Genomic DNA, 20,079 nt, shown 5'->3' on the forward strand with positions numbered 1-20,079 from the left:
ACCTGCCTCCGCAGGGACCCTGTGGCCAGGGTCACGAAGCAGCCAGCAGGACCCTGCGGAGATGAGAGCTGCAATCAGAATGTGAGAGACCGCGGAGTACAGCCACTGGGCAGAAACACAGGGCTGTCCATCTGATACTGAACAGTGACTGTGACATCTTATTCAACGGGGGGGAAAGCAAACAACCCAAGTCACAGATATACGGTCTTACAGGAAAAACCACAAAAAGAGTTTGAGTGTGAATTTCAATATATGCATGGCAAAATATCTGGGACAGCTGAACATCCAAACCATCACCTCTTATCTGGCGACGGGACAACAGAGGAATGTATTTAATATAGTCATGTGAATTTTATGCAATAAGAACACACAACATTTGTCATACAATATGTAAGTATCGGCCTCAACACTTGAGAAAAGCATTGTGATATGCATACTCTGCCGCTAAGTCGCTTCAGTCGTGTCCGACTCTGTGCGACCCCATAGACGGCAGCCCATGAGGCTCCCCCGTCCCTGGGATTCTCCAGGCAAGAACACTGGAGTAGGTTGCCATTTCCTTCTCCAATGCATGAAAGTGAAAAGTGAAAGTGAAGCCGCTCGGTCGTGTCCGACTCTTAGCGACCTCTAAGGCTCAAGTAACCATACTGCAGTGTATGTGATGACCCGTCGCACTCCCAGTCAATAGCAACTACCAGACTACCTTTTACTGAGTGCTGGCTCTGTGTTGCCCTAGCAGCAACCTGACAAGGTAAATACTATGTTCTCACTGATAGAAAGGGAAACAAGTTGAGAGAGAGTCGAGGGGCTTGACCAAGGTCACACAGCAGTACCTGGTGAAGTCAGCGTTTGATTGTGGGCCTGCAGGACTCTAATTCTGGTCTCCTGAGAAGCACCTAAGACAGGGACCCCACGCTTCTTCACAGCCCTGCAGAAGCACCTCATAGTCTGTCTCCCGAATGAACCAGCAGGTTACTATCCACAAGTGTTCAAAATGGGGAAATGGTTTGCAACTGGGGTTTTAGGTAAACAGAGGAGCACCCCCCCCACCCTCCCCTGCCACCTTGTGGCCTGTGAACTTTTGCAGGGAGAGAAGGGAGCTGAAAATTCCCAAGAGAAGCCCTTTAGCTAAGTAAGTGGTCAGAGCTGTGTTCAAATCCTGCTGGTTACTTACACTCTCTTTTTCCTGGGCTCCCTCTCTGTGACCCCCAGAACCCGATTCCTAGTCAGTGAAAAAGGGACAAGGACCCCTGGCTCAGGGTAATCATGAGAACCCAGTTAAATGAGACGGCATGTGCTAAGAATGTCTGCTATGTCGCAAGTGAACAGACTGCATTGCCATGGTTATTGTCACCAGGTCATCTGATGGTGTCATGTCCCAGCTGGGTGGGGCTGGGCAGCGACTGAGACAAAACATCTTCCATGGCAGGGAGGTCGCTTGGGGGAATTGGTGGTCTCTCCTCGGATCTGCTGGGCGCCACTTACCATAGCATGAGGTTACCTCCCCTGCTCCTCTGCACTGCCCCCTATCAAAGCCAGTATTTGGAGGCAATTTAGCTCATCAGCAAAGGATCCAAAGGTCTGGCTTTCAGTCCCGGTTTGAGTAAACACTCTGCAAGTCACTTAATCTGAATCCTGGGTTTTTCATCTAAGACAGACAAGGACACTGAAGAGCAAAGAGGCTAAGGGCCTTGACCTGAGGGCAAACAGTGAATAAACACCAGGGACATGAAAATTCGAAATCTCCTAATATTCAGATTTTTGGATTCAAGTGCTTTGATTCTTACTACAAAGATGCCTGGGCAGCATTTCCTTGACTAACTTTTTATTTACGCTAGGTGCTTTTGGTTCTTGATAAAAAGTTTATACCTAAGTATACGGATTATGCGTAAGTAACCTTAAGTCTAGACACCTGAGGATGCAATCTGTTTCTTTTGTGTATATTATTGGTGTCTTGGCTATTTGAAATCAGAATTGTTACTAGTGGTTCACTTAATGAAATAACATCTATATGTACCTACTATGTTTTTCCCTGAAGGCAGGACTCAGAAAAATGACACTGTGAACTTCTAACAAGGTCTGTTTATTTGAGGTTAATAGACACTGCTTGATTTAAGCATTGAAGAGAAAACCAGCCATAACTGGGGACACTTCAGAGCGATCTTTGAAATGTCATGCAAAAAAATGCAGAAGAGTCCCGGTGGCAGCTGCTTCACCAACTCCACACCTTGTAATGTGCTGGGGAAGAAACATCAGCCCAAAGTTGGGCTTCTGTGTGAGACGCGCCATTCTGAAAGCGGGGAAGGCTAAATTTAGAGTCAGGCGTAAGCTTACTCCCCCTTCTCACAGTACAAGATGCCAGTGGGAAGAATTCAACCCCAGGATGAAATCCACACTAGCCACACAGGCAAATGCTGCCTGATCAGCACGCTCTCGGCGACTGTTTCTTGGGAAAATGAATGGAGTAAGTAATTGGCAAGGTTTTCATTAAAAAAAAGAGTATGAAATAGCAGAACTACTTGGCATGTGTAACTGGGCATCCAAATGAATACAAAATTCCTAAAAAAAAAAAAAAAAAAAAAAGCATACCAGAATCACAATGTCTATTCTAGCTTTTGGAAGAAGACATATCTCCCCAGCACAGCCACCTACTTCTTATGCAGCACACACTGTTCATGCTTCACAAACTGAGCACGTACAGCAAAGACTTGCCAGGGTACTTCTCGCTCCATGTTTGCAGAATTCGCTGCTTCACGCTACTTTTTGATGCTTGTCTTTCATCACTGAGAGTCTTTTGAGCCATGAGCGCCAGCAGAGACCAGCATTATCCACATAGCAATGAAGTAAAGACACAAAACTTCATATCACGAAAACTCTCGTACCAACGCCTGAACCTGACAGTTTCTCTTTTCCTCCAGCTTCAGATTTCTTGTTCCTGATATTTATTCACTACTTGCCCTCAGTCAAGGCCCTTAGCTTCTTTGTTCTTCAGTTTTCTCATCTGTGAAATGGGAGCAATACTGGTAACTCACCTCCTAAGATATTAGTGCTGGAGGGATGGCCCCTGTTAATCAGTGTCAGGCTCATGGTGGGGCAGCCCGCAGTGTAGACCTGACATACACACCGCACGGTGTGGTTACCAGTTGAGGGGGAGTAGGGGAGGAAGCTCTGCCAAGAGGAAGGTTTCCAAACCTGTTTTGGATCATGAAACCTTTGAACTCTGATGAAAACATTCCAGAAAGAAATGTCTGCAGACCCACACTTTGACACACCATCTCAGGGGGATGGGGGACAAAGTTCAATAACCCCAGAAACTCATGCATAGACCCTTTTAGAATCCACACGCTGCAGGTGAAAGATCTCTGAACTGAACTCTGAATTTATGCAAATTCACCATCTGGTGTCTACTAAGTTTCAGACAATTCAGCTCAGGGAAAGGTTCTCTCCTTCCCAAGACCCAACAGCAACAGGAACACCTCTGACAAGTGTACCTTCCTTTGCAAAACGAGCTCCCTTCCCACCTCCCTCCTCCTGTGCCCCCTTCCCAGCACTAGCTACCTGTTAACTGTTGACTGGCAGACATAGGAGCTAAAGCCCCAACTGGAATAAAGTGTGAAGCTGAGGATCTAAAGTGGTGTAAGAGTATTGAAATTCAAGGCACATTTTTCTAAACAAAGGACTTTCTCATGCCACTAGAGAGAAGACTCAATACCAGTAAGCTTACTAATGAGGCAAAAAAGGATATTTGAGAGCAACCAGGAAATGAGAAATTTTTTAAAGTCCATCTTTGAAGACAGCAAGAATTAATGAGCATCTGCTTGCATCTGTGCTGTATTACAATTAAAAAAAAAAACACAACCACCTTGCTTCTCTGAATATCTGAGCAAATAGAGAATACACATAATTTATGTTTAGTCCTCAAGTAAGAGATAATTCATACCATGTTCAAGATATAAAGTTTAGGGTACAATCAAAGGATAAAACTAATGTAAAATATACATGAATTGTAAAACCATGGGCTGGCTTCCTTCCTGAAAGGAGAGATGGTAAACAAAAACAAAACGGTTGCTTTTGTTTTTTAAAACCAAACAAGACCCAGAAAGCCCCTATCTGACAAGGTTCAAGAACAAGGGAACCTCTGGGGAAGATGACAGCTCCCTATACCAGGCAAGTGCTTTTCATGCAAAAAGTGCCATGAAGGCACTCCCACTGGCTGGTACAGACCAGGCTCTGAGTTAAAACCACGACGTGGGGCTTCCCTGGCAGTCCAGTGGTGAGGACTCCACACTTCCACTTCAGGGTTCCACCACTGGTCAGGGAATTAGGATACCGCGCAGCCGCCAAGGCGTGGCCAGCACATACACACACACAAAATGAATCACAGTGAGCCTGTGGGTGAACTCCTTGCAATTCCACGCACCCAGCCTCATCGAAGCTTTCAAGAGGTTTTAGTGAAAGTGTTAGTTGCTCAGTCATGTTCAACTCTTTGCAAACCCATAGACTGTAGCCTGCCAGGCTCCTCGGTCCATGGGATTTCTCAGGCAAGAATACTGGAGCGGGTTGTCGTTTCATTCTCCACGGGGATCTTCCCAACTCAGGGACCAAACCTGGGTCTCCTGCATTGCAGGCAGATTCTTTACCGTCTGAGCCACCAGGGATAGGCTTTAAGGCTATACTTATACACATAATCCCAATTCCTTTGTGCAGACAGAAGGAATACGAGAATGTCTGCTCAGTTATGTCCGACTCTTTGAGACCCCACGGACTGTAACCAGGCGGACTCCTCTGTTGGACAATACTATAGATAACACAAAAAGCCAAGACATTCTACCGCCATCAGAATTTTGGAAACTTCCTGTAGATACAAGTATCCCTGATACTCTGTAAACTCAATAATGCCTACATAAAAATAGATATCAACACTAGGATGATTGATTGCTAAAAGCAAATAACACGAGTGGTTCCCACCTTATTCAACCTGCCACCCAGCCAGGCTCTGTTTCCGGTGCACATTATCACCAGGCCACACAATAACCCTTCAGGGGAGCCTCACGACTCTCATTTTATAAGAGACTCTAAGGTTCAAAACCTCACAGCTAAGAAAGGTGGTGGATCCGCAAATGCAGGACAGGTTGACCTGGCCAGTCTCATCTTTGCTCTGCGTTTTGGCTGGGGTGGTGGTGGGGGCACCTGGCACCTAAGCCTGCCTCCCTGCCAATGAATGGGCTCTCCCCAGGACCCACCCCTTGATGAGGAAAGACAGCCTCAGTTCTCCGATCCTGTCTCCAACCCTGTTGGAGTTTTGGTTCCGCCTCAACTGGACCTGGTAACAAAAATTAAGTGCTGTGCTTGGTCTAAATAACTTTCCAGGGCAAAGGCTGAGAGTTTCCTTCTTTACACATCAGACACTTATCCTGTTGCTTCCCTGCTCTTCCCCACCCCCACCCTACCCCATCTATCTCTCTGACCTCACTTCCTGCCTCTTCCATACCTGCTGGGCCCTGGCTTCACCCTGTTCACAAATACACCAGCCTTTGGAGCCTTTGTGCTCACTGTTCCTGCTGCCTGGATACTCAGTCCCCTAGATCTCCCACCAAGGACTTCCTCTTATCGTCATCACCTGTAGAAGACCCCTCCAGACCACCCAGTCACCACGAACTCTCAAAGCATCTAAAACTACCCTGTTTATTTGTTTATTGTCTGTCCTTCCTTCTCCCCCACAAAAAAGTAAACTCTGTGTTAACGGGAAACCTTTCTGCCTTGTTCACTCACCACCTGGGTAAGTGTTCACTCATCACTGCCTGGCACATAACAAGTAATCAAATATTTCTGAATAAATAAGTAGTGTAAACAAAGGTCTTTCCCCCTTATTCCTGATCACGTTGATACAGAAATAATGCTGTGAATAATAGGGACTTGGCTGGATTTTTCTCCTGCTATTGTTTATTACCGTCAGCACTTTAAAAATGACTTTAGTTCACATGCAGTTCTCATGTCATCTGAAACAATGTTAATAAAACATATATTTTATCTGAGTGGGCAGAACGCGAGTTCTGAGAAGATTATAATCTCTTATGACTGAATATGAAAGCAAAGCAAATCTATACCCTGATCATCTCCACAGAAAGCGTTTCCAGAGCCCCTAACTAGATTCTTTCTTCGGAACATTTGTCTAAATGAAACACAGCTCCTCTGCTCCTAAGGAAATCAATAGATAAATTTCCCTTGTACGTTGATTTCTATCAAGATTTACTGACTCCCCAGATAATTGTCTTCATATTTGTATTCTTTGAGAAATAAACTTTTGTTTATCATTTACAGAAAAGACCCCAGACAAGGCATCTCCATGTAAGCTGGGGCGGAAGAAGTATGCAGAGCTGGGCTACACACACACACACTGAACAGGAGTTAACTTCTTGATACAATTTGAAAGAAGACACATCTTTGCTGTTTGCTAAGGCTACTTTTTATTCATAGCTAGCCTGCTTCCAGCTAGCATCTTTTTTGTTTTCCCTCAAATATGGTAAGTCTTTAAAAAAACAAAACCACAATCCCATCATGGTGGCATCCTCTTTCCACTGTGAGTTTGCCTTCCTTTTATTGTCCATATGTCTTTATACTTGACAAATAGAATTAACATGCCTTCATCGAGAAGAAGCTCAAGCGTGGGCTGGGGGATGTTTGAATGATGGTCTGTCACAGAGGTACTCCTACCAGCCAGACCTGTTCAGGAATGCTCTCTGGAGACTGGTTTTCAGAATACCATACAGCTGTCCAAAGGTGACCAAGCCCTCTTGCTTCCAAAGGACAAGGTCCCTATTTCAGTCATCACTGTGGTTTCCACTCAGGTCATGTAAGTCAGGGGTCGCAAATGATGGCTTGAGGATCACCGTCCATCCGCTCCCTGCCTGCTCTTACGAACAGAGTGTCACTGAACACAGCTGCACGCCTTCACTTCTCTTGTCAATGGCCTCTTCCGAGCCAGCATGACAGAGCTGAGGGGCTGCAACAGAAACCACAGACCCCCCCCCCCCAAAATACTTAATATCTTTCACAGAACAAGTCAGGGACCCCACTTTAGATGTCAGCCTGATTAAGGGGTGCAACATACAACGTGGACAAACAGTGAGACTAGGACCAGTTCAATAACTTGCAGAGCCCAGTGCAAAATGAAATGCAAAGCTCTGCCTGCATGAGAAATACTATGAATTTCAAGATTGTAACAGCAGAGCAGTAAACCAAGTGTGCGTTAAACCTGTGCAACTGGCTGAGACGCTGGAATAATCCTTGTTACAGGTGATAAACTCCAGGGCCAGCTGGAAACTATTCCACCCTGAAGCAGGAGGAAGAACTCTTTCAATTCGTAGCTTTAGAGCCAGAGTGCCTTTTGCTCAACTAAAATCTTACATGGATGCCCAGAATGAGGACCAGAATCAACATGGGTCTCTGCTCCAGCCACTTTATTTTTAAAGAATCACTAGCAGGCTATGACTCTGCTTAGAATGTTTGTCCATTTTTTGGGGGGGTGGGGGTGGGGTAGACAAACAAATCACACTAGACTCCTTGGAAACAGCATTTTCATGTAACCTGGCAAACAGATGCATGCTTTCACATGACAGAATCAGGTCAAATCAGCCCCAATTGTCAACTGTGTTCTCCTCAGCGGCTTTTCCTCTATCATAATTATTTCAACTGTCATAATTTATTCATCCCCAGACATACTTACATGTTCTAGGGTAACCAGCCCAGGCTTCTAGAGCAGAAGGGGTGGCAGTCTCCATCACTTCTGCCCCTTTTCATCTGCCTAAAATTCTGACTGCAGAAGGAGGATTTTCTGCATAAAAATTTTGCAAACCCAAACCAAAGTTGGCTTCAAAACCAAAGTTAACTGACAAAGACATTGTAAAATTTCATGTTCACAAATCTGTAGCTAGAAAGAGGGGCCAAAAAAAAAAAGTCCCATCAGAGACCAAATATTGCATTTCTCTACTTTTCAGATACAAGGAAATGGCTTTCTAGCTCTCAAAATGAACAGTGAATTTCCTGTGTTATTAACGAATTTTACTCCTGCTGACTTTAAATAGATACAGAACTAGGCTTATTTACAACTGAGTATCTGTTGTTGGAAAGTCAGAGGATATTGGAAATGAAATTAACAACTTCAAATGTAATTATCAATGGTATCTTATAAATCTGGAAGCCCAGGCAGAGTAATTCTATATGGATTAAAGCTGAAACCTGCCTTCTTTCTTACTTTGATCCTTTATTTTTATGACAGAGCAAAGAAAATGCTCCAAGGTATGATAGACTGCAGGGTAAAATGTCCTGGACAAAAATGGCCAAATGCACAATACACCGGTAGGCAGGGCTGCTCATCCATACTGGAGAAAAAGACAACATAAGTCAAGGTCTTGGAATAATAGAAACTGAAAGTGAGTTGCTCATTGCTTAATTGTCTTTATACAGTCATTACTTTCCAACAGAAAAAAAAAAAAAAAAAAACACACACACACACACAAAAAACAATGAATCTAAAAATCCAGCTTGGTCCTAGATGACCTCTCTTCTTGCACCTTCCACTGTCAACCATGCCAGTTCAGTCTCCACAACCTGCTTCTCTTCATCATCCCCACCCCCACCCCCCGCTGCCGTGTTGATGTTTCCTGGACCAGGGCTTGCTACCTGAACCTTCAACTTCCACCTCTGCTACCAACATCCATACCCCTTAACAGCATTCACTGGTACCTTTCCTTATGAAACAAAATAGATAATGGCACTCTCCCAGTTACCACCTTTCAGAGCTTTTTCACGGAATCAAAAAGAAAACTCAGGGACTTCCCTGGTGGTCCAGTGACTAAAACGCTGCACTCCCAGTGTAGGGGGCCCAGGTTCAATTCCTGGTCCGGAAACTAGATCTCACGTGCCACAACTAAGAGTTTGTGTGCCACAACAAAAAGATCTTGTATATCACAACTAAGACCTGGCACAGCCAAAATAAATTTTAAAAATATTTTTTTAAAAAGAAAAGAAAATTGAAACCTTCAACTATAACCCAAAAGCCCTATGTGATCTTGTCCCCCTGCCCTCAACCATCTCTTCCATCCAGCATGTATCGCTGGCCTTCCCACTCCAGCCACACTGGACTCTCTTGTATCCGTGAACATGCTGAGCACCCCTTGCTCTTCCTCCAGGGCCCCCCACACACCTGGCTTCTTCCCAGCTTTTGGCTGAGCTCAAAGGTCACCTGCTAGGATGGGCTGCCCCCTGGGGCCCCCTTTCCCCATCGAGATACTCTCTCTGCCGCACTGTACTATGAGCTTCGCTCACAGCACTTATCATGATCCGTGTCATCTTGCTTCTTGAATTGTCTTTCCGGCTTATGTCCTGCCTGTTTGAACCCTGTCTGTCTCATTCCTTCATGTACCTCATGAGACACGTGGCACACAGACATTCCACATCTGCTGAAGGGCAAATTAATCTATAGATCTTACTTATATCTATCAAGTAAATGTGATGATCATAGTTAAATCTTAAAAAACAATTCAATAAATTGTTAATTCATAAATTCCAATTATTTATGGAGAGCATCCTAGACACTATGTTAAGGGCAGAGAAATTCAAAGGGCTAAGATTTTCTAAAAAACATTTATGTTTAAAACAGGCACTTGAAAAGAACAAGTTATAGGACTATTTAGTATGTTTTCACATGATCCTAGGGATTTGTGAAAAAGGTGAAAAGATAGACAAGAAAGTACATATTATCAGGAAACACTCTTGCAAATCCACAAAAAGTAGAGCGAGCTTGACAGGTGTTTTCCAACCATGCTCTAGGTCTCTAAACCTAGGAGTCACCTCAACACCTGGGAGACTGGGGACAGATAGAAAGCTTTGCTCAGTCAGTGGTACAGAAAGAAATTCATTTCCCCAAGGAGCTGTTCAAGATGAAAGCTGTTGAGGTGAGACTAGGAGCCTGCATCAACAACAGTTTTTGCAAGACTGGAATTACCATATCTTAAACAATGCCATTGTTCAAACTCTTTGAGAACTCAGCTCTGGCCCACCTCGCAGTCCCCAGGCTCCTCTGAAAGATATCCATGATCACGGCAAACAGATTCAAGAAGACAGATTCCAGAGCATGCGACCCACTGTATGATTAATACCTTCATCCTTGGAGCAGAGGTGACTTTGGTCCCACCTGTTCCTATCTACATCCTGGGCTCAGCTAACCTCCAGGGAGCAGCCAGCAGCATCTTCTTGGTTCACATCAGGGTCAATCCATCCACAATGCCTCCCAGGGATGCTCCAATTCAGAAGCCCGAAATGGGCCCTATGCTGGTGTGCCACAGTACAAGCTCCAAAAAAGCAAGAAGGTACTTGATGCATTTACCAAATGCCAAATACCAAGTGCCAAAGCCAAGCGCACAGCAAATGTTTGATAAACACTTGTTAAATAAACTGTCCCCATTGTCCAAAAGCCAGGGCTTGCTAGAATGACAGAAAAACTCGTAAATGAACCAGCAGCTGTCAGAAAGATGGGGTTCCTGAGCAAACCAGCCCAAAGCCCATGCCTTCACTCTGAGCCAAGTCCAACAGCATCTTCTACAATGGTGACAGCTGATCCCTTGTAGAAAGTCTCTCCCCTATTAAGCTTGTTACACACATCTCACTTTGGACAACACAGCCACTGATAACTGAGAAACATTACAGACGAAATTTACAAATAGAGATTTAGGGCTGTTCCCCTCACAGTGCACTGTGTGGCTAACTTCTTGTGAAAGGCCTCAGGACACTTTTGTCCTGAAAGGCTTCACAAAGCAAATAAAACTCAAAGGCAGTAGCAAAGATTTCACTTTAGGGTGCAAACTTACAAACTGCTTTTGTGTCAGGGTAAGGCTGAAGGAGGAGCTGATTGCTCCATGACCTGAGAAAATCAGAAAGAGAATAACATGAGGAAGGCAGGCAGAACCCACCATTCATGACACTAGTCAAAGCTAGGCTGCAGCTGCAGTTATAAAAAGAAAAAGACTAATGGGATTGCCTTCTCCCTGGCCATCTCCCATCCAAAGCAGTAATGAAGATTCACAGCTAACACATTAACTGGGGAATCGATAGGCATGCCTGGATCCAATATTGGTACAGGGAAATAGATAACAGATAGAAAAGACACAGATTCCCTGAGAATCCAATTAAGTGTTGCATGCAACATTTAAATCACATTTTTCTTAAACAAAAATCTACTTCTTTTCAGTGCCAAAACAAGCACATGATAAGTTGGCTGTTTTTCCACATTTTGGGAATTTGAGACATTTTCCCACATGGAAGTCCAACAATATTGTAAGTCACACAACTAAAATTATTGGAAACTGCATAGTCTTTTACACCCAAAGATACTGCTTTCAATTCAAAAATCGGATCACCAAGATCCTGAGTATTTTTCACTCGTAATACAAACAAGAGCACATAAACGTGGATTCGGAGGTCATGCGAGATGAATGCACTCATTTATTCAGTCATAACACTGGGCACAACAGAAACCCCCAAAACAGATCATCTCAACAGCCCGGCCCTGAACAGCTAGCTTCCTGCCACACTCGTAAACTGCATCAAAAGACTCCTCCACCTTCCCCTCATTTCATACAATTCTCATCCTTCCCTCTAGCAAGGCAGAGCGACCCCTCCTCAGCCCTGCCGGCCGCCCTGGACCTCGCTAAGCACTGACTCTAGGGATGGGAGCTTGCAGCCTTTGTCCCGCGGGTCGGGTCTCCGCGAGCTCGGCGCCCACCCGTCGGTTACCTGCAGACAAAGGCACGCCGCCCCGTGCTCTCATCCCTCACCTTGTCCTCCGGGGCGGCCCTGGGGCTGGGCGAGGATGCCGTCCCCAATGCGGGGGACGAGACCAGGTTGCAGGCACTAGCCACCCTGGGGCGGTCACTCACACCAGCAGCGGCGCGGTTCCTTCCGTCTCAAGTTGAAGCGAGTGCGGTCCGCGCCTCCCAGAGCCCGGCCCGCCCGCCACCGCCGCCCATTGGCTGCTCGGAAGGCACGTGGGCCGTCGCCCCCGCCCACCCCGCACCCCGCTGGCAGGTGCCTCCAGCCAGGTGCTCTCAGCCTCCGGAGTCAGTCCCTAGGGAGAGGCGGGAGAGGCGGAGTGCCCCAGCCCAACATAGCCCCATTCTATGCTGGATGTTTCTCTTTGGGGACTTCCAGGACTCGGAAAATTCCTCCTAATCCCACCTCTTTGGAAAGTTGACATCCCGGGCCTGGGTTTCCGATTTTTTCATAGATCTGCCTGATAGATGCCAGGAAGAGGGGCCACAATGAACTCACAGTCAGAAAGCCTCTGCAATACCACAACTAAGCAGAAACAAACTGTAGTTTGATCCATCAGGCAGTAAGTTTTGAACTGAGCTGAAAAGATTTGTTTGTTTGTTTTTAAAAACAGATTCCCTGCCAATTTACACGAAGCACTAACAGCAGTCCACCCTTCCATATCTTCCTCATCCCGTGGTGCCTCTCTTAAGGCACCTTTTGTTCCTGACTCTCTTAAGATGCCTTTAGTTCGCTGATTTAAAGCCAAGATGACACTGGTACCCCAGTGCTGCTGCTGCTAAGTCGCTTCAGTCGTGTCCGACTCTGTGCGACCCCACAGACGGCAGCCCACCAGGGTCCCCCATCCCTGGATTCTCCAGGCAAGCGTACTGGAGTGGGTTGCCATTTCCTTCTCCAATGCATGCATGCATGCAGAGTCACTTTAGTCGTGTCCAACTCTGTGCGACCCCATGGACAGCAGCCCACCAGGCTCCTCTGTCCATGGAATTCTCCAGGCAAGAGTACTGGAGTGGGTTGCCATTGCCTTCTCCAAGGTACCCCAGTACTGTCATCTTTAACTGAGAGCTCCCCTCCTGCTACACATATGGAAGCAGGAAAGTGTTCCCTTGGCTAGATAACAGTATTTTAAATACGAGTGTTTGCCAGCTGCTGGCCAAAATCCTAGTTTTGAAAGGAAAACCCAAGGTCTTTTACTGAGTGTGTTCTATATGTGCCTAAAGTATTTCCTCTCTCTGTTTCTGGGCAAGAATAAGTTATCTGATTGAGCGATTACAGAATGAAACAGGCAGGGAACATCAGCCATGGTTTCTGCCAAATTCAAAGTTCAATACACTCCTTTTATAGGGAACAGAAAATACAAAATAAACATGGAAAATCAAGGGAGTACGTAACTGAAAGGGCTTGTCTGGGTTTAGCAAAACACATGACAGATATACTAGAAACTCTTTAATGTTCCTGTTTTAAAAGAGGATTAAACGTCTCACTCATTCAGCATTTATTAAGCTCTTCCTAAAAAGTGTCACGCTTTGTGTTGACAACCATATAGTAGGCTTTTCTGGTTAGCAGTTGTCTCCCAAGGGGGACATGATTTAATTCATGGTGTATTCAATCTATGACCAGTAATACCTCAGTTATAATTGTTTACAATGAACTTCTGGCAAACACAGCTGTTTGGAACACGGCCCATTTTAGAAGTTGAGGGGGTGGATTTGAATCTTGGGGTCAGAGCAGGTACCACCAAGTCTAGAAACATGAACCAACTTCACAGGACTGCACCTGTTACCCTGTCAGAGGGTGCCCTCCTGCCGTACACATAATTCTGGTCAGTTTGGTCATCTGCTTCTCTGCCTACTGCCAAATGGAAGCCACAAATCAGACAGGACTGCCAGGTGCCAACGGTGACAGCACAGGGTCACAGCCAAGGGTCTGCTTGCTTACCAAGACCTGCCATCTCTACCTCCTACTACTGTCTCAACCTCTCCTCCTCTCTCCTACTTCATGGCCAACCCTTGGTGCCAGTCGCTGACTCCTCCTGTTGGGATGGTCCCAATAGTCTTGAGTCTCCCTGTTTTCACTCTGTACCCAACTGGCCATTCTCACAGCAGCCACACACATGACCCTTTAAGTAGACAAGTCACACATCTGAGCATCCATGCTCTTGCTTTTAAACTTTACAGTGGCTTTCCAGCGATTGGAAATAAGGTCCATAATCATTTTCAGAGTCTCTGAGGCTACTTGGAATCTGGTCTCTACTTCCTCTCTAGTCAGTGCTGCAACCACATTCCTTCCTCCTCCTGTCTGCTCTGGTCTCTTCTTCCAGTTTCTGGAACATGCTCAGCTACTTCCCACTTCAGGGTTTTTGCACCAACCACCCCTTCCTCTTGAAATGCTCTTTGCTGCACTACTCACCTGGCTATGTGAGAGCTGGACTATAAAGAAAGCACAGAGGATGAGATGGTTGGATGGCACCCTGACTCAATGGACATGAGTTTGAGTAGGCTCTGGGAGTTGGTGATGGACAGGGAAGCCTGGTGTGCTGCAGTCCACGGGGTCACAAAGAGTTGGACACAATTTAGCGACTGAACTGAAACTGAAATCCCTCTCACCCTTCAGACCTCTATCTACTTCCTTGTGAAACTCCTAACTGACAGTGCCATCCACCCCACAACCCTAAGCATCCAGACTCTTCTTGCACAGTGTTCACCTTCTTCACTTTAGGATCTTCACTTTATTGTGAGTTCTGTAAACTTACAGTAGTGCTGGTTTTGTTTCTCTACAGTAAAGAATTCAGCCTTGGCCAAAGAGAGGTCTGGACTTTGCCCTTGGCTTCTGGGAGGTACTTTTTAAGAGCACGGGACAGCATATTAAAAAGCAGAGACATTACTTTGCCAACAAAGGTCCATCTAGTCAAAGCTACGGTTTTTCCAGTAGTCATATATGGATGTGAGTGTTGGACTACAAAGAAAGCTGAGCGCTGAAAAACTGATGCTTCTGAACTGTGGTGTTGGAGAAGATATTTGAGAGTCCCTTGGACTGCAAGGAGATCCAACCAGTCCATTCTAAAGATCAGTCCTGAATATTCACTGGAAGGACTGATGCTGCAACTCTAATACTTTGGCCACCTGATGCAAAGAACTGACTCATTGGAAAAGACCCTGATGCTGGGAAGGATTTAAAGTGGGAGGAGAAGGGGACGACAGAGGATGAGATGGTTGGATGGCATCACCAACTCGATGGACATGGGTTTGAGTAGGCTCTGGAAGTTGGTGATAGACAGGGAAGCCTGGCGTGCTGCAGTCCATGGGGTTGCAAAGAGTTGGATGCGACTGAGCGACTGAACTGAACTGAATGTCATACCTGATATGAGTGTTTTTGTTTTCCCAGGGGTCTTGGGTCACACTAGATAGTCTAACAATGTGGTTTAGGGTCAGGGCTTTGGGTCATTGAGCATTAGTTCCACCTCTGGCTTAGTCATGTGTATGGTCACCCACACCCACATGATGGGTGGCCCCCATAAAAATCGTGGACACCAAGGCTTGGATGAACTTCCCCAGTCTGCAATGCTCCATGAACACTGTCACACATCAACGCTGGGAAAGCTATGCTGTCCATGATTCCACAGGAAGAAGACAACGGAAGCTCCACATGTGGGCCTCTTCTGGACTTGTCCTATGTGCCTCTCTTCCTGGCTGAGCTTAATTGTAGCCTTTAGCTGTGAGTGAGTTCTGTGACTCATTATAGCAGACTACCAAACCTAAGAGTGGATTTGTGGACTGTTCTCCATTATATTTTCAGAAGCAAGCACATTTCCTGAACAAAGTTCTCAATACATTTAATAATGATGGCGCTTAATAATTAATCTTTTTATGGGTACTTTTATAACAAGCACATAATCATCATGTGATGCCTTTAGGATTTAAGGAATAAACTGTATTACTACTTAAATATCCATGTAACTCCTACTTCTGAATTGAGGTCCAGATCCAAAGGCACCTCTTCCCTGAAGCCTTTCCCCACTCTCCAGGGCTTGCCATTCTTGCTTCTGTGTTTTCTGGCCCATAGCTCTGCTTTCAGAGCAGTCAGTGGTCAGGCATATCTTTGTTGTGAAGGACCTTCTGTGTTGGATCAACTCTGAGCCCCTAGCATTGGGCATGGTGCTTACACAGAACAGATATACAAAAGGTGTTTGCAAAATAAAGGCAGCTTTTTAAAAACAAGGGTTTGGTTTATTGAAAGATAGGTTCAGTTATCTGTGAAATTCTGGTACATATTACAGCTCATTCCCTGAAAAATAGGGTAGCTGTTACTGTAGTAACTGAGTATTGTAATGGTAATCTACTCTATTATTTTCTTTTCTTTCTAAAAATAAAAATGTTCCTCAAAATTATTATCCATGTTAAAACCTGACATGCTTTAAATAAAAATATGAAAGCAGATCACCAAACTTTTTAAAGTCATCTACCTCCCTAATTAGAATGAAATATCACTTTATTTACATAATACATTAAGAAAATTTTTAAAAAGTCCAAGCACTAATCTTATTCTCCTCTGTACAAACCTAATTGGAAATTCAAACAGCACACCAATAACCTACAGTGTCTGCAAGTACCATAGAAAAATCAATTTTATTTCCTTCAGACCTGCATTTAAACTGGATAATAACTGCTATAATGTGCAACAGCCATAATCCAATTTCAATTTGTTTGATTAGATGAGTATAAACATTAAACAAGAAAGTCATGGGATTGTCATAACAATGTTCACGCTGTTAACTCATTATAGAGCAAAGGATTTTAATTTGCCCCTGGAAAACATGCTGCTAGAAAATATAAACATATGATCTGAACAATCTTTAAATACTATCCACAAGATCCTGACATTGCCTCACCCAAAGATAAAAGCAGCTTTGAGTTTGGAGGCCATGCGAAACTCCCCCTGAACTTAGGATAAGGAAAGCTCTGAATGAGTCCTTGAACATTTGAGATTATATATAAACATCCCTTCCTATCAAAATGTGTAATCATCAAGGATATCAAAGCTGTACCTGTGTCAGTGGCCCTCAGATTATAATGTGCATAATAATTTTAAAAATGAAGATGCCTGGGCTCACTCCAAGGGCATGATCCAGAAGGTCCCCGTGCTCTTTTCACAGAACCCCAAGGACTGGGAGGCAGGTGGCCTGTGGACTACACATGGAGAAACTGTTTTCAGAGAAGGGGGCAGGAACTCTGTGTGGGTGAAGGAAGTCAGATGACACCACAACGCCGTGCTGGAGCACTAGACTCTGTGTCCCCCACTAGACTCCAAGCTCCTGGGAGCTCAGCTATGCCTTTTGTGGTTTTGTCTCTTTGAGCACTGACTAAATTAAGTTCATAGCAAAGTGCATGCACCCACACTCATACCTATACTGTCCGTCAAGATAATTCACCAGGGGTGCACGTCTGAGGGTCACACGTGGTCCTAACAAGGTTATCAACAGAGCAGGTGGGATATTTGGGCAGCATTGAAGCCTTTCAAACTTTAATGTGCAAATGCATCTCTGAGGATCTGTTAAAATGGCAATTCTCATTCAGTAGGTTTGGGGTGGGGTCTGCATGTCTTAAAAAAAAAAGCTCCCAGGTGATTCTAATGCTCTCTAGTCCAAAGACTCCACTTTGCGTGGCAAGAACCAAGAGATAAATGACCCAAACAAGGCCACAATGACAAAAAAACAGCAAAAAAGAATGCAACTTCAGATCTACAGTGAACCCAGGCAATGAAAACCAGGGAGTGGCGGACCAAGAGTAATATTTCCCAACTTATTTTAAAGGACAGGGTACTTGACGGCTGCTCTTGGAAGAAACTATAATGTGCATTTGTAAAAGAAAACCTTCACTGCTGTATGAAACATCAGATACACAGAAAGAAAATATTGGGGAAAAAATTATCATGTTCAATGGCCTGGAACCTTCTTGTCCTGCTCTATAAAATGCAAAGGCTATTTATAGTAAATGTGTACAATAAAAATCTTTGTAAGAGGAAGACATTCCCAAGCCCTAGGTAGGGAGCATAGACCATTTCCTTCATGCAATATTCAAGAGACAGAACCTCCCTCTAGACTGAAGATAGTGGGCAACTTCCTGGCTCTCAGTGGATTATAAAGAGACTTACCCGTCTTCCCCCGACCTTACCCAACAGTCCTCATGTTCCCAACTGCTAGGGGTGGGAGCTGAGCATAAACTGTTACCTTGATGATTCAGGATCCTAATAGAACCAGCACAACACTCAATTCTTCAAAGGCATCTGCTCAACTATCTCCCTTCTGAACCGGCTTGCTCTCTGGGACACAGAACTGCAAGGCGGTGCAGGGGCGCTGACAGCAGGGTGAAGACACAGCCAGGCTCCCCTCAGGCTCACTCAGCAGTGACACTAGAGGGGCCAAGGTGAACGCCTGCTCTCTGGCAATTTCCATGATTAAAATTAGAGAAAAATCACATTTGTGTTTTGCAATATAAACTCTACCTTAAATTGATATTAAATCCTTGACAGGGAAGATGGGGGCAGGGGTAAGAGGTTAGGGGCTGGTGGAGGGAAGCCAAGAGAAATTCTTGAAAGAAATTACATTTTCCTTCTCCTTGAGCCCACCACTGGTCTGGTTTACATCTCCACAGTTTTGTCTTTTAAAACATTGTATAGATGGAATCATATCATATATAGTCTGTGAATCTTGCTTTTCTCACTTAGCATAATTTTGGGGGAGGAGGATAAATTTTATTATAAGACCCAACCTCTTTTCTCTAAAAATTTTTTTACTTCCAGTTTTATTGAGGTATAATGGACATATATCACTATATAAGTTTAAAATGTAGAGTATAGTGATTTGACTTACATGCATCATGAAATGATTACCACAGGTTTACTGAATATTCATCATTTCACATAGATACAAAATTAAATAGAGAAAATTTTTTCCTGTGCTGATGATTCTTAGGATTTACTCCCTTAACAACTGCCATATATAACATACAGCGATGTTAATTATAGCTATCATGTCATATATCACATCCCTAGGATATATTATTCTTATAACTAGGAGCTTGTACCTTTTGACTGCCTTCGTCCAATTCCCCCTCGCCGCACTCCCCTACCTCTGATCTCTTTTTCCTACGAGTCTGTTTATTTCTCAAGTATTAATGTAATTGCCCCTTCAAACTATGTTAGTACCTGTTACACAACACAGGCGATTGGATAGTTCCATGTATTTCAAAATGATCACCAGGATAAGTCTAGTTATACTATGTCACCATACAAAGATATTACATAGTTATTGACCAATTATCCCCACACACTACATTTCATACCCCTGATTCATTTATTTTGCAACTGGAAGTTTGTACCTCTTAATCTCCTGCACCTACTTCTTTCCCACCCAACTCTTACCTCTGGCAACCACTTGTTTGTTCTCGGTATCCATAACTCTCTTTCTGTTTTGTTATGTTTGTTTCATTTTTTTAGATTCCACATATAAGTGAAATCATACAGTATTTGTCTTTGACTTATTTCGCTTAGCATAAAACCTTCTACATACATCCATGTTGTCATATAATGACAAGATTTCATTTCTTTTTCACGACTAACATTCCATTGTATGCATATATACGCACACATCTCATTAATCCATGCATCTACTGATAGATACTGATGTTGCTTTCATATCTTGACTATTGTAAACAATGCTGCAATAAACACAGGAGGGCATGTATCTTTTCTGACTAGTGTTTCTGTTTTCTTCAGATAAATACCCAGGAATGGAACTGCTAAATCAAAGGTTAGTTCTACTTTTAATTTCTTTAGCAATCTCTGTACTGTTTTCCATAGCTGCCACATCAGTTTACACCCTCAGCAACAGTGTACAACGCTTCCCTTTTCTCCACATTGTTGACAACACTTGTTATTTGTTGTCTTTTTGATAACAGCCATTCTGACAGGTATGAAGTGATATCTCATTGTGGTTTTGATTCGCATTTCCCTGATGATTAGTAATGTCGAGCATCTTTTCATGTACTTGCTGGGCATTTATATGTCTTCTTTAGAAAAAGAGTGACTGAACTGAACCGAAAACTCCTTTATTTCAGTTTTCCAAAGTTCACAGATCTGTGCATCTCAGTGATGTTTAAAAATAATTAAAAGATTAAAACACAGAATGATCTAATTTCTTGGTGGTTAAAGATCTCTACGCTTAGGCACTTGCTGTTGAGTCTGAATCCCAGAGAA

At 44.1% G+C, this 20,079-nt stretch overlaps 1 protein-coding gene across 11 annotated transcripts in view; it reads right to left on the reverse strand.

The window, feature by feature from the left end:
* APBB2 (amyloid beta precursor protein binding family B member 2) overlaps positions 1 to 20,079 on the reverse strand; it is a 379,350-nt gene that overhangs the window by 24,653 nt on the left and 334,618 nt on the right. The window contains exon 1 of one of the 11 annotated variants that reach the window (XM_018049398.1): positions 11,832 to 11,947. The exons of the other annotated variants lie outside the window; for them this stretch is intronic. The gene's annotated coding sequence lies outside the window, so the exon portion shown is untranslated. Of the gene's footprint in view, positions 1 to 11,831; positions 11,948 to 20,079 lie in introns of those variants that run through there. 11 annotated transcript variants of the gene reach the window in all.

Source organism: Capra hircus, chromosome 6 (genome assembly GCF_001704415.2).
Source record: "Capra hircus breed San Clemente chromosome 6, ASM170441v1, whole genome shotgun sequence".
In the NCBI taxonomy this organism is placed as follows: domain Eukaryota; kingdom Metazoa; phylum Chordata; class Mammalia; order Artiodactyla; family Bovidae; genus Capra; species Capra hircus.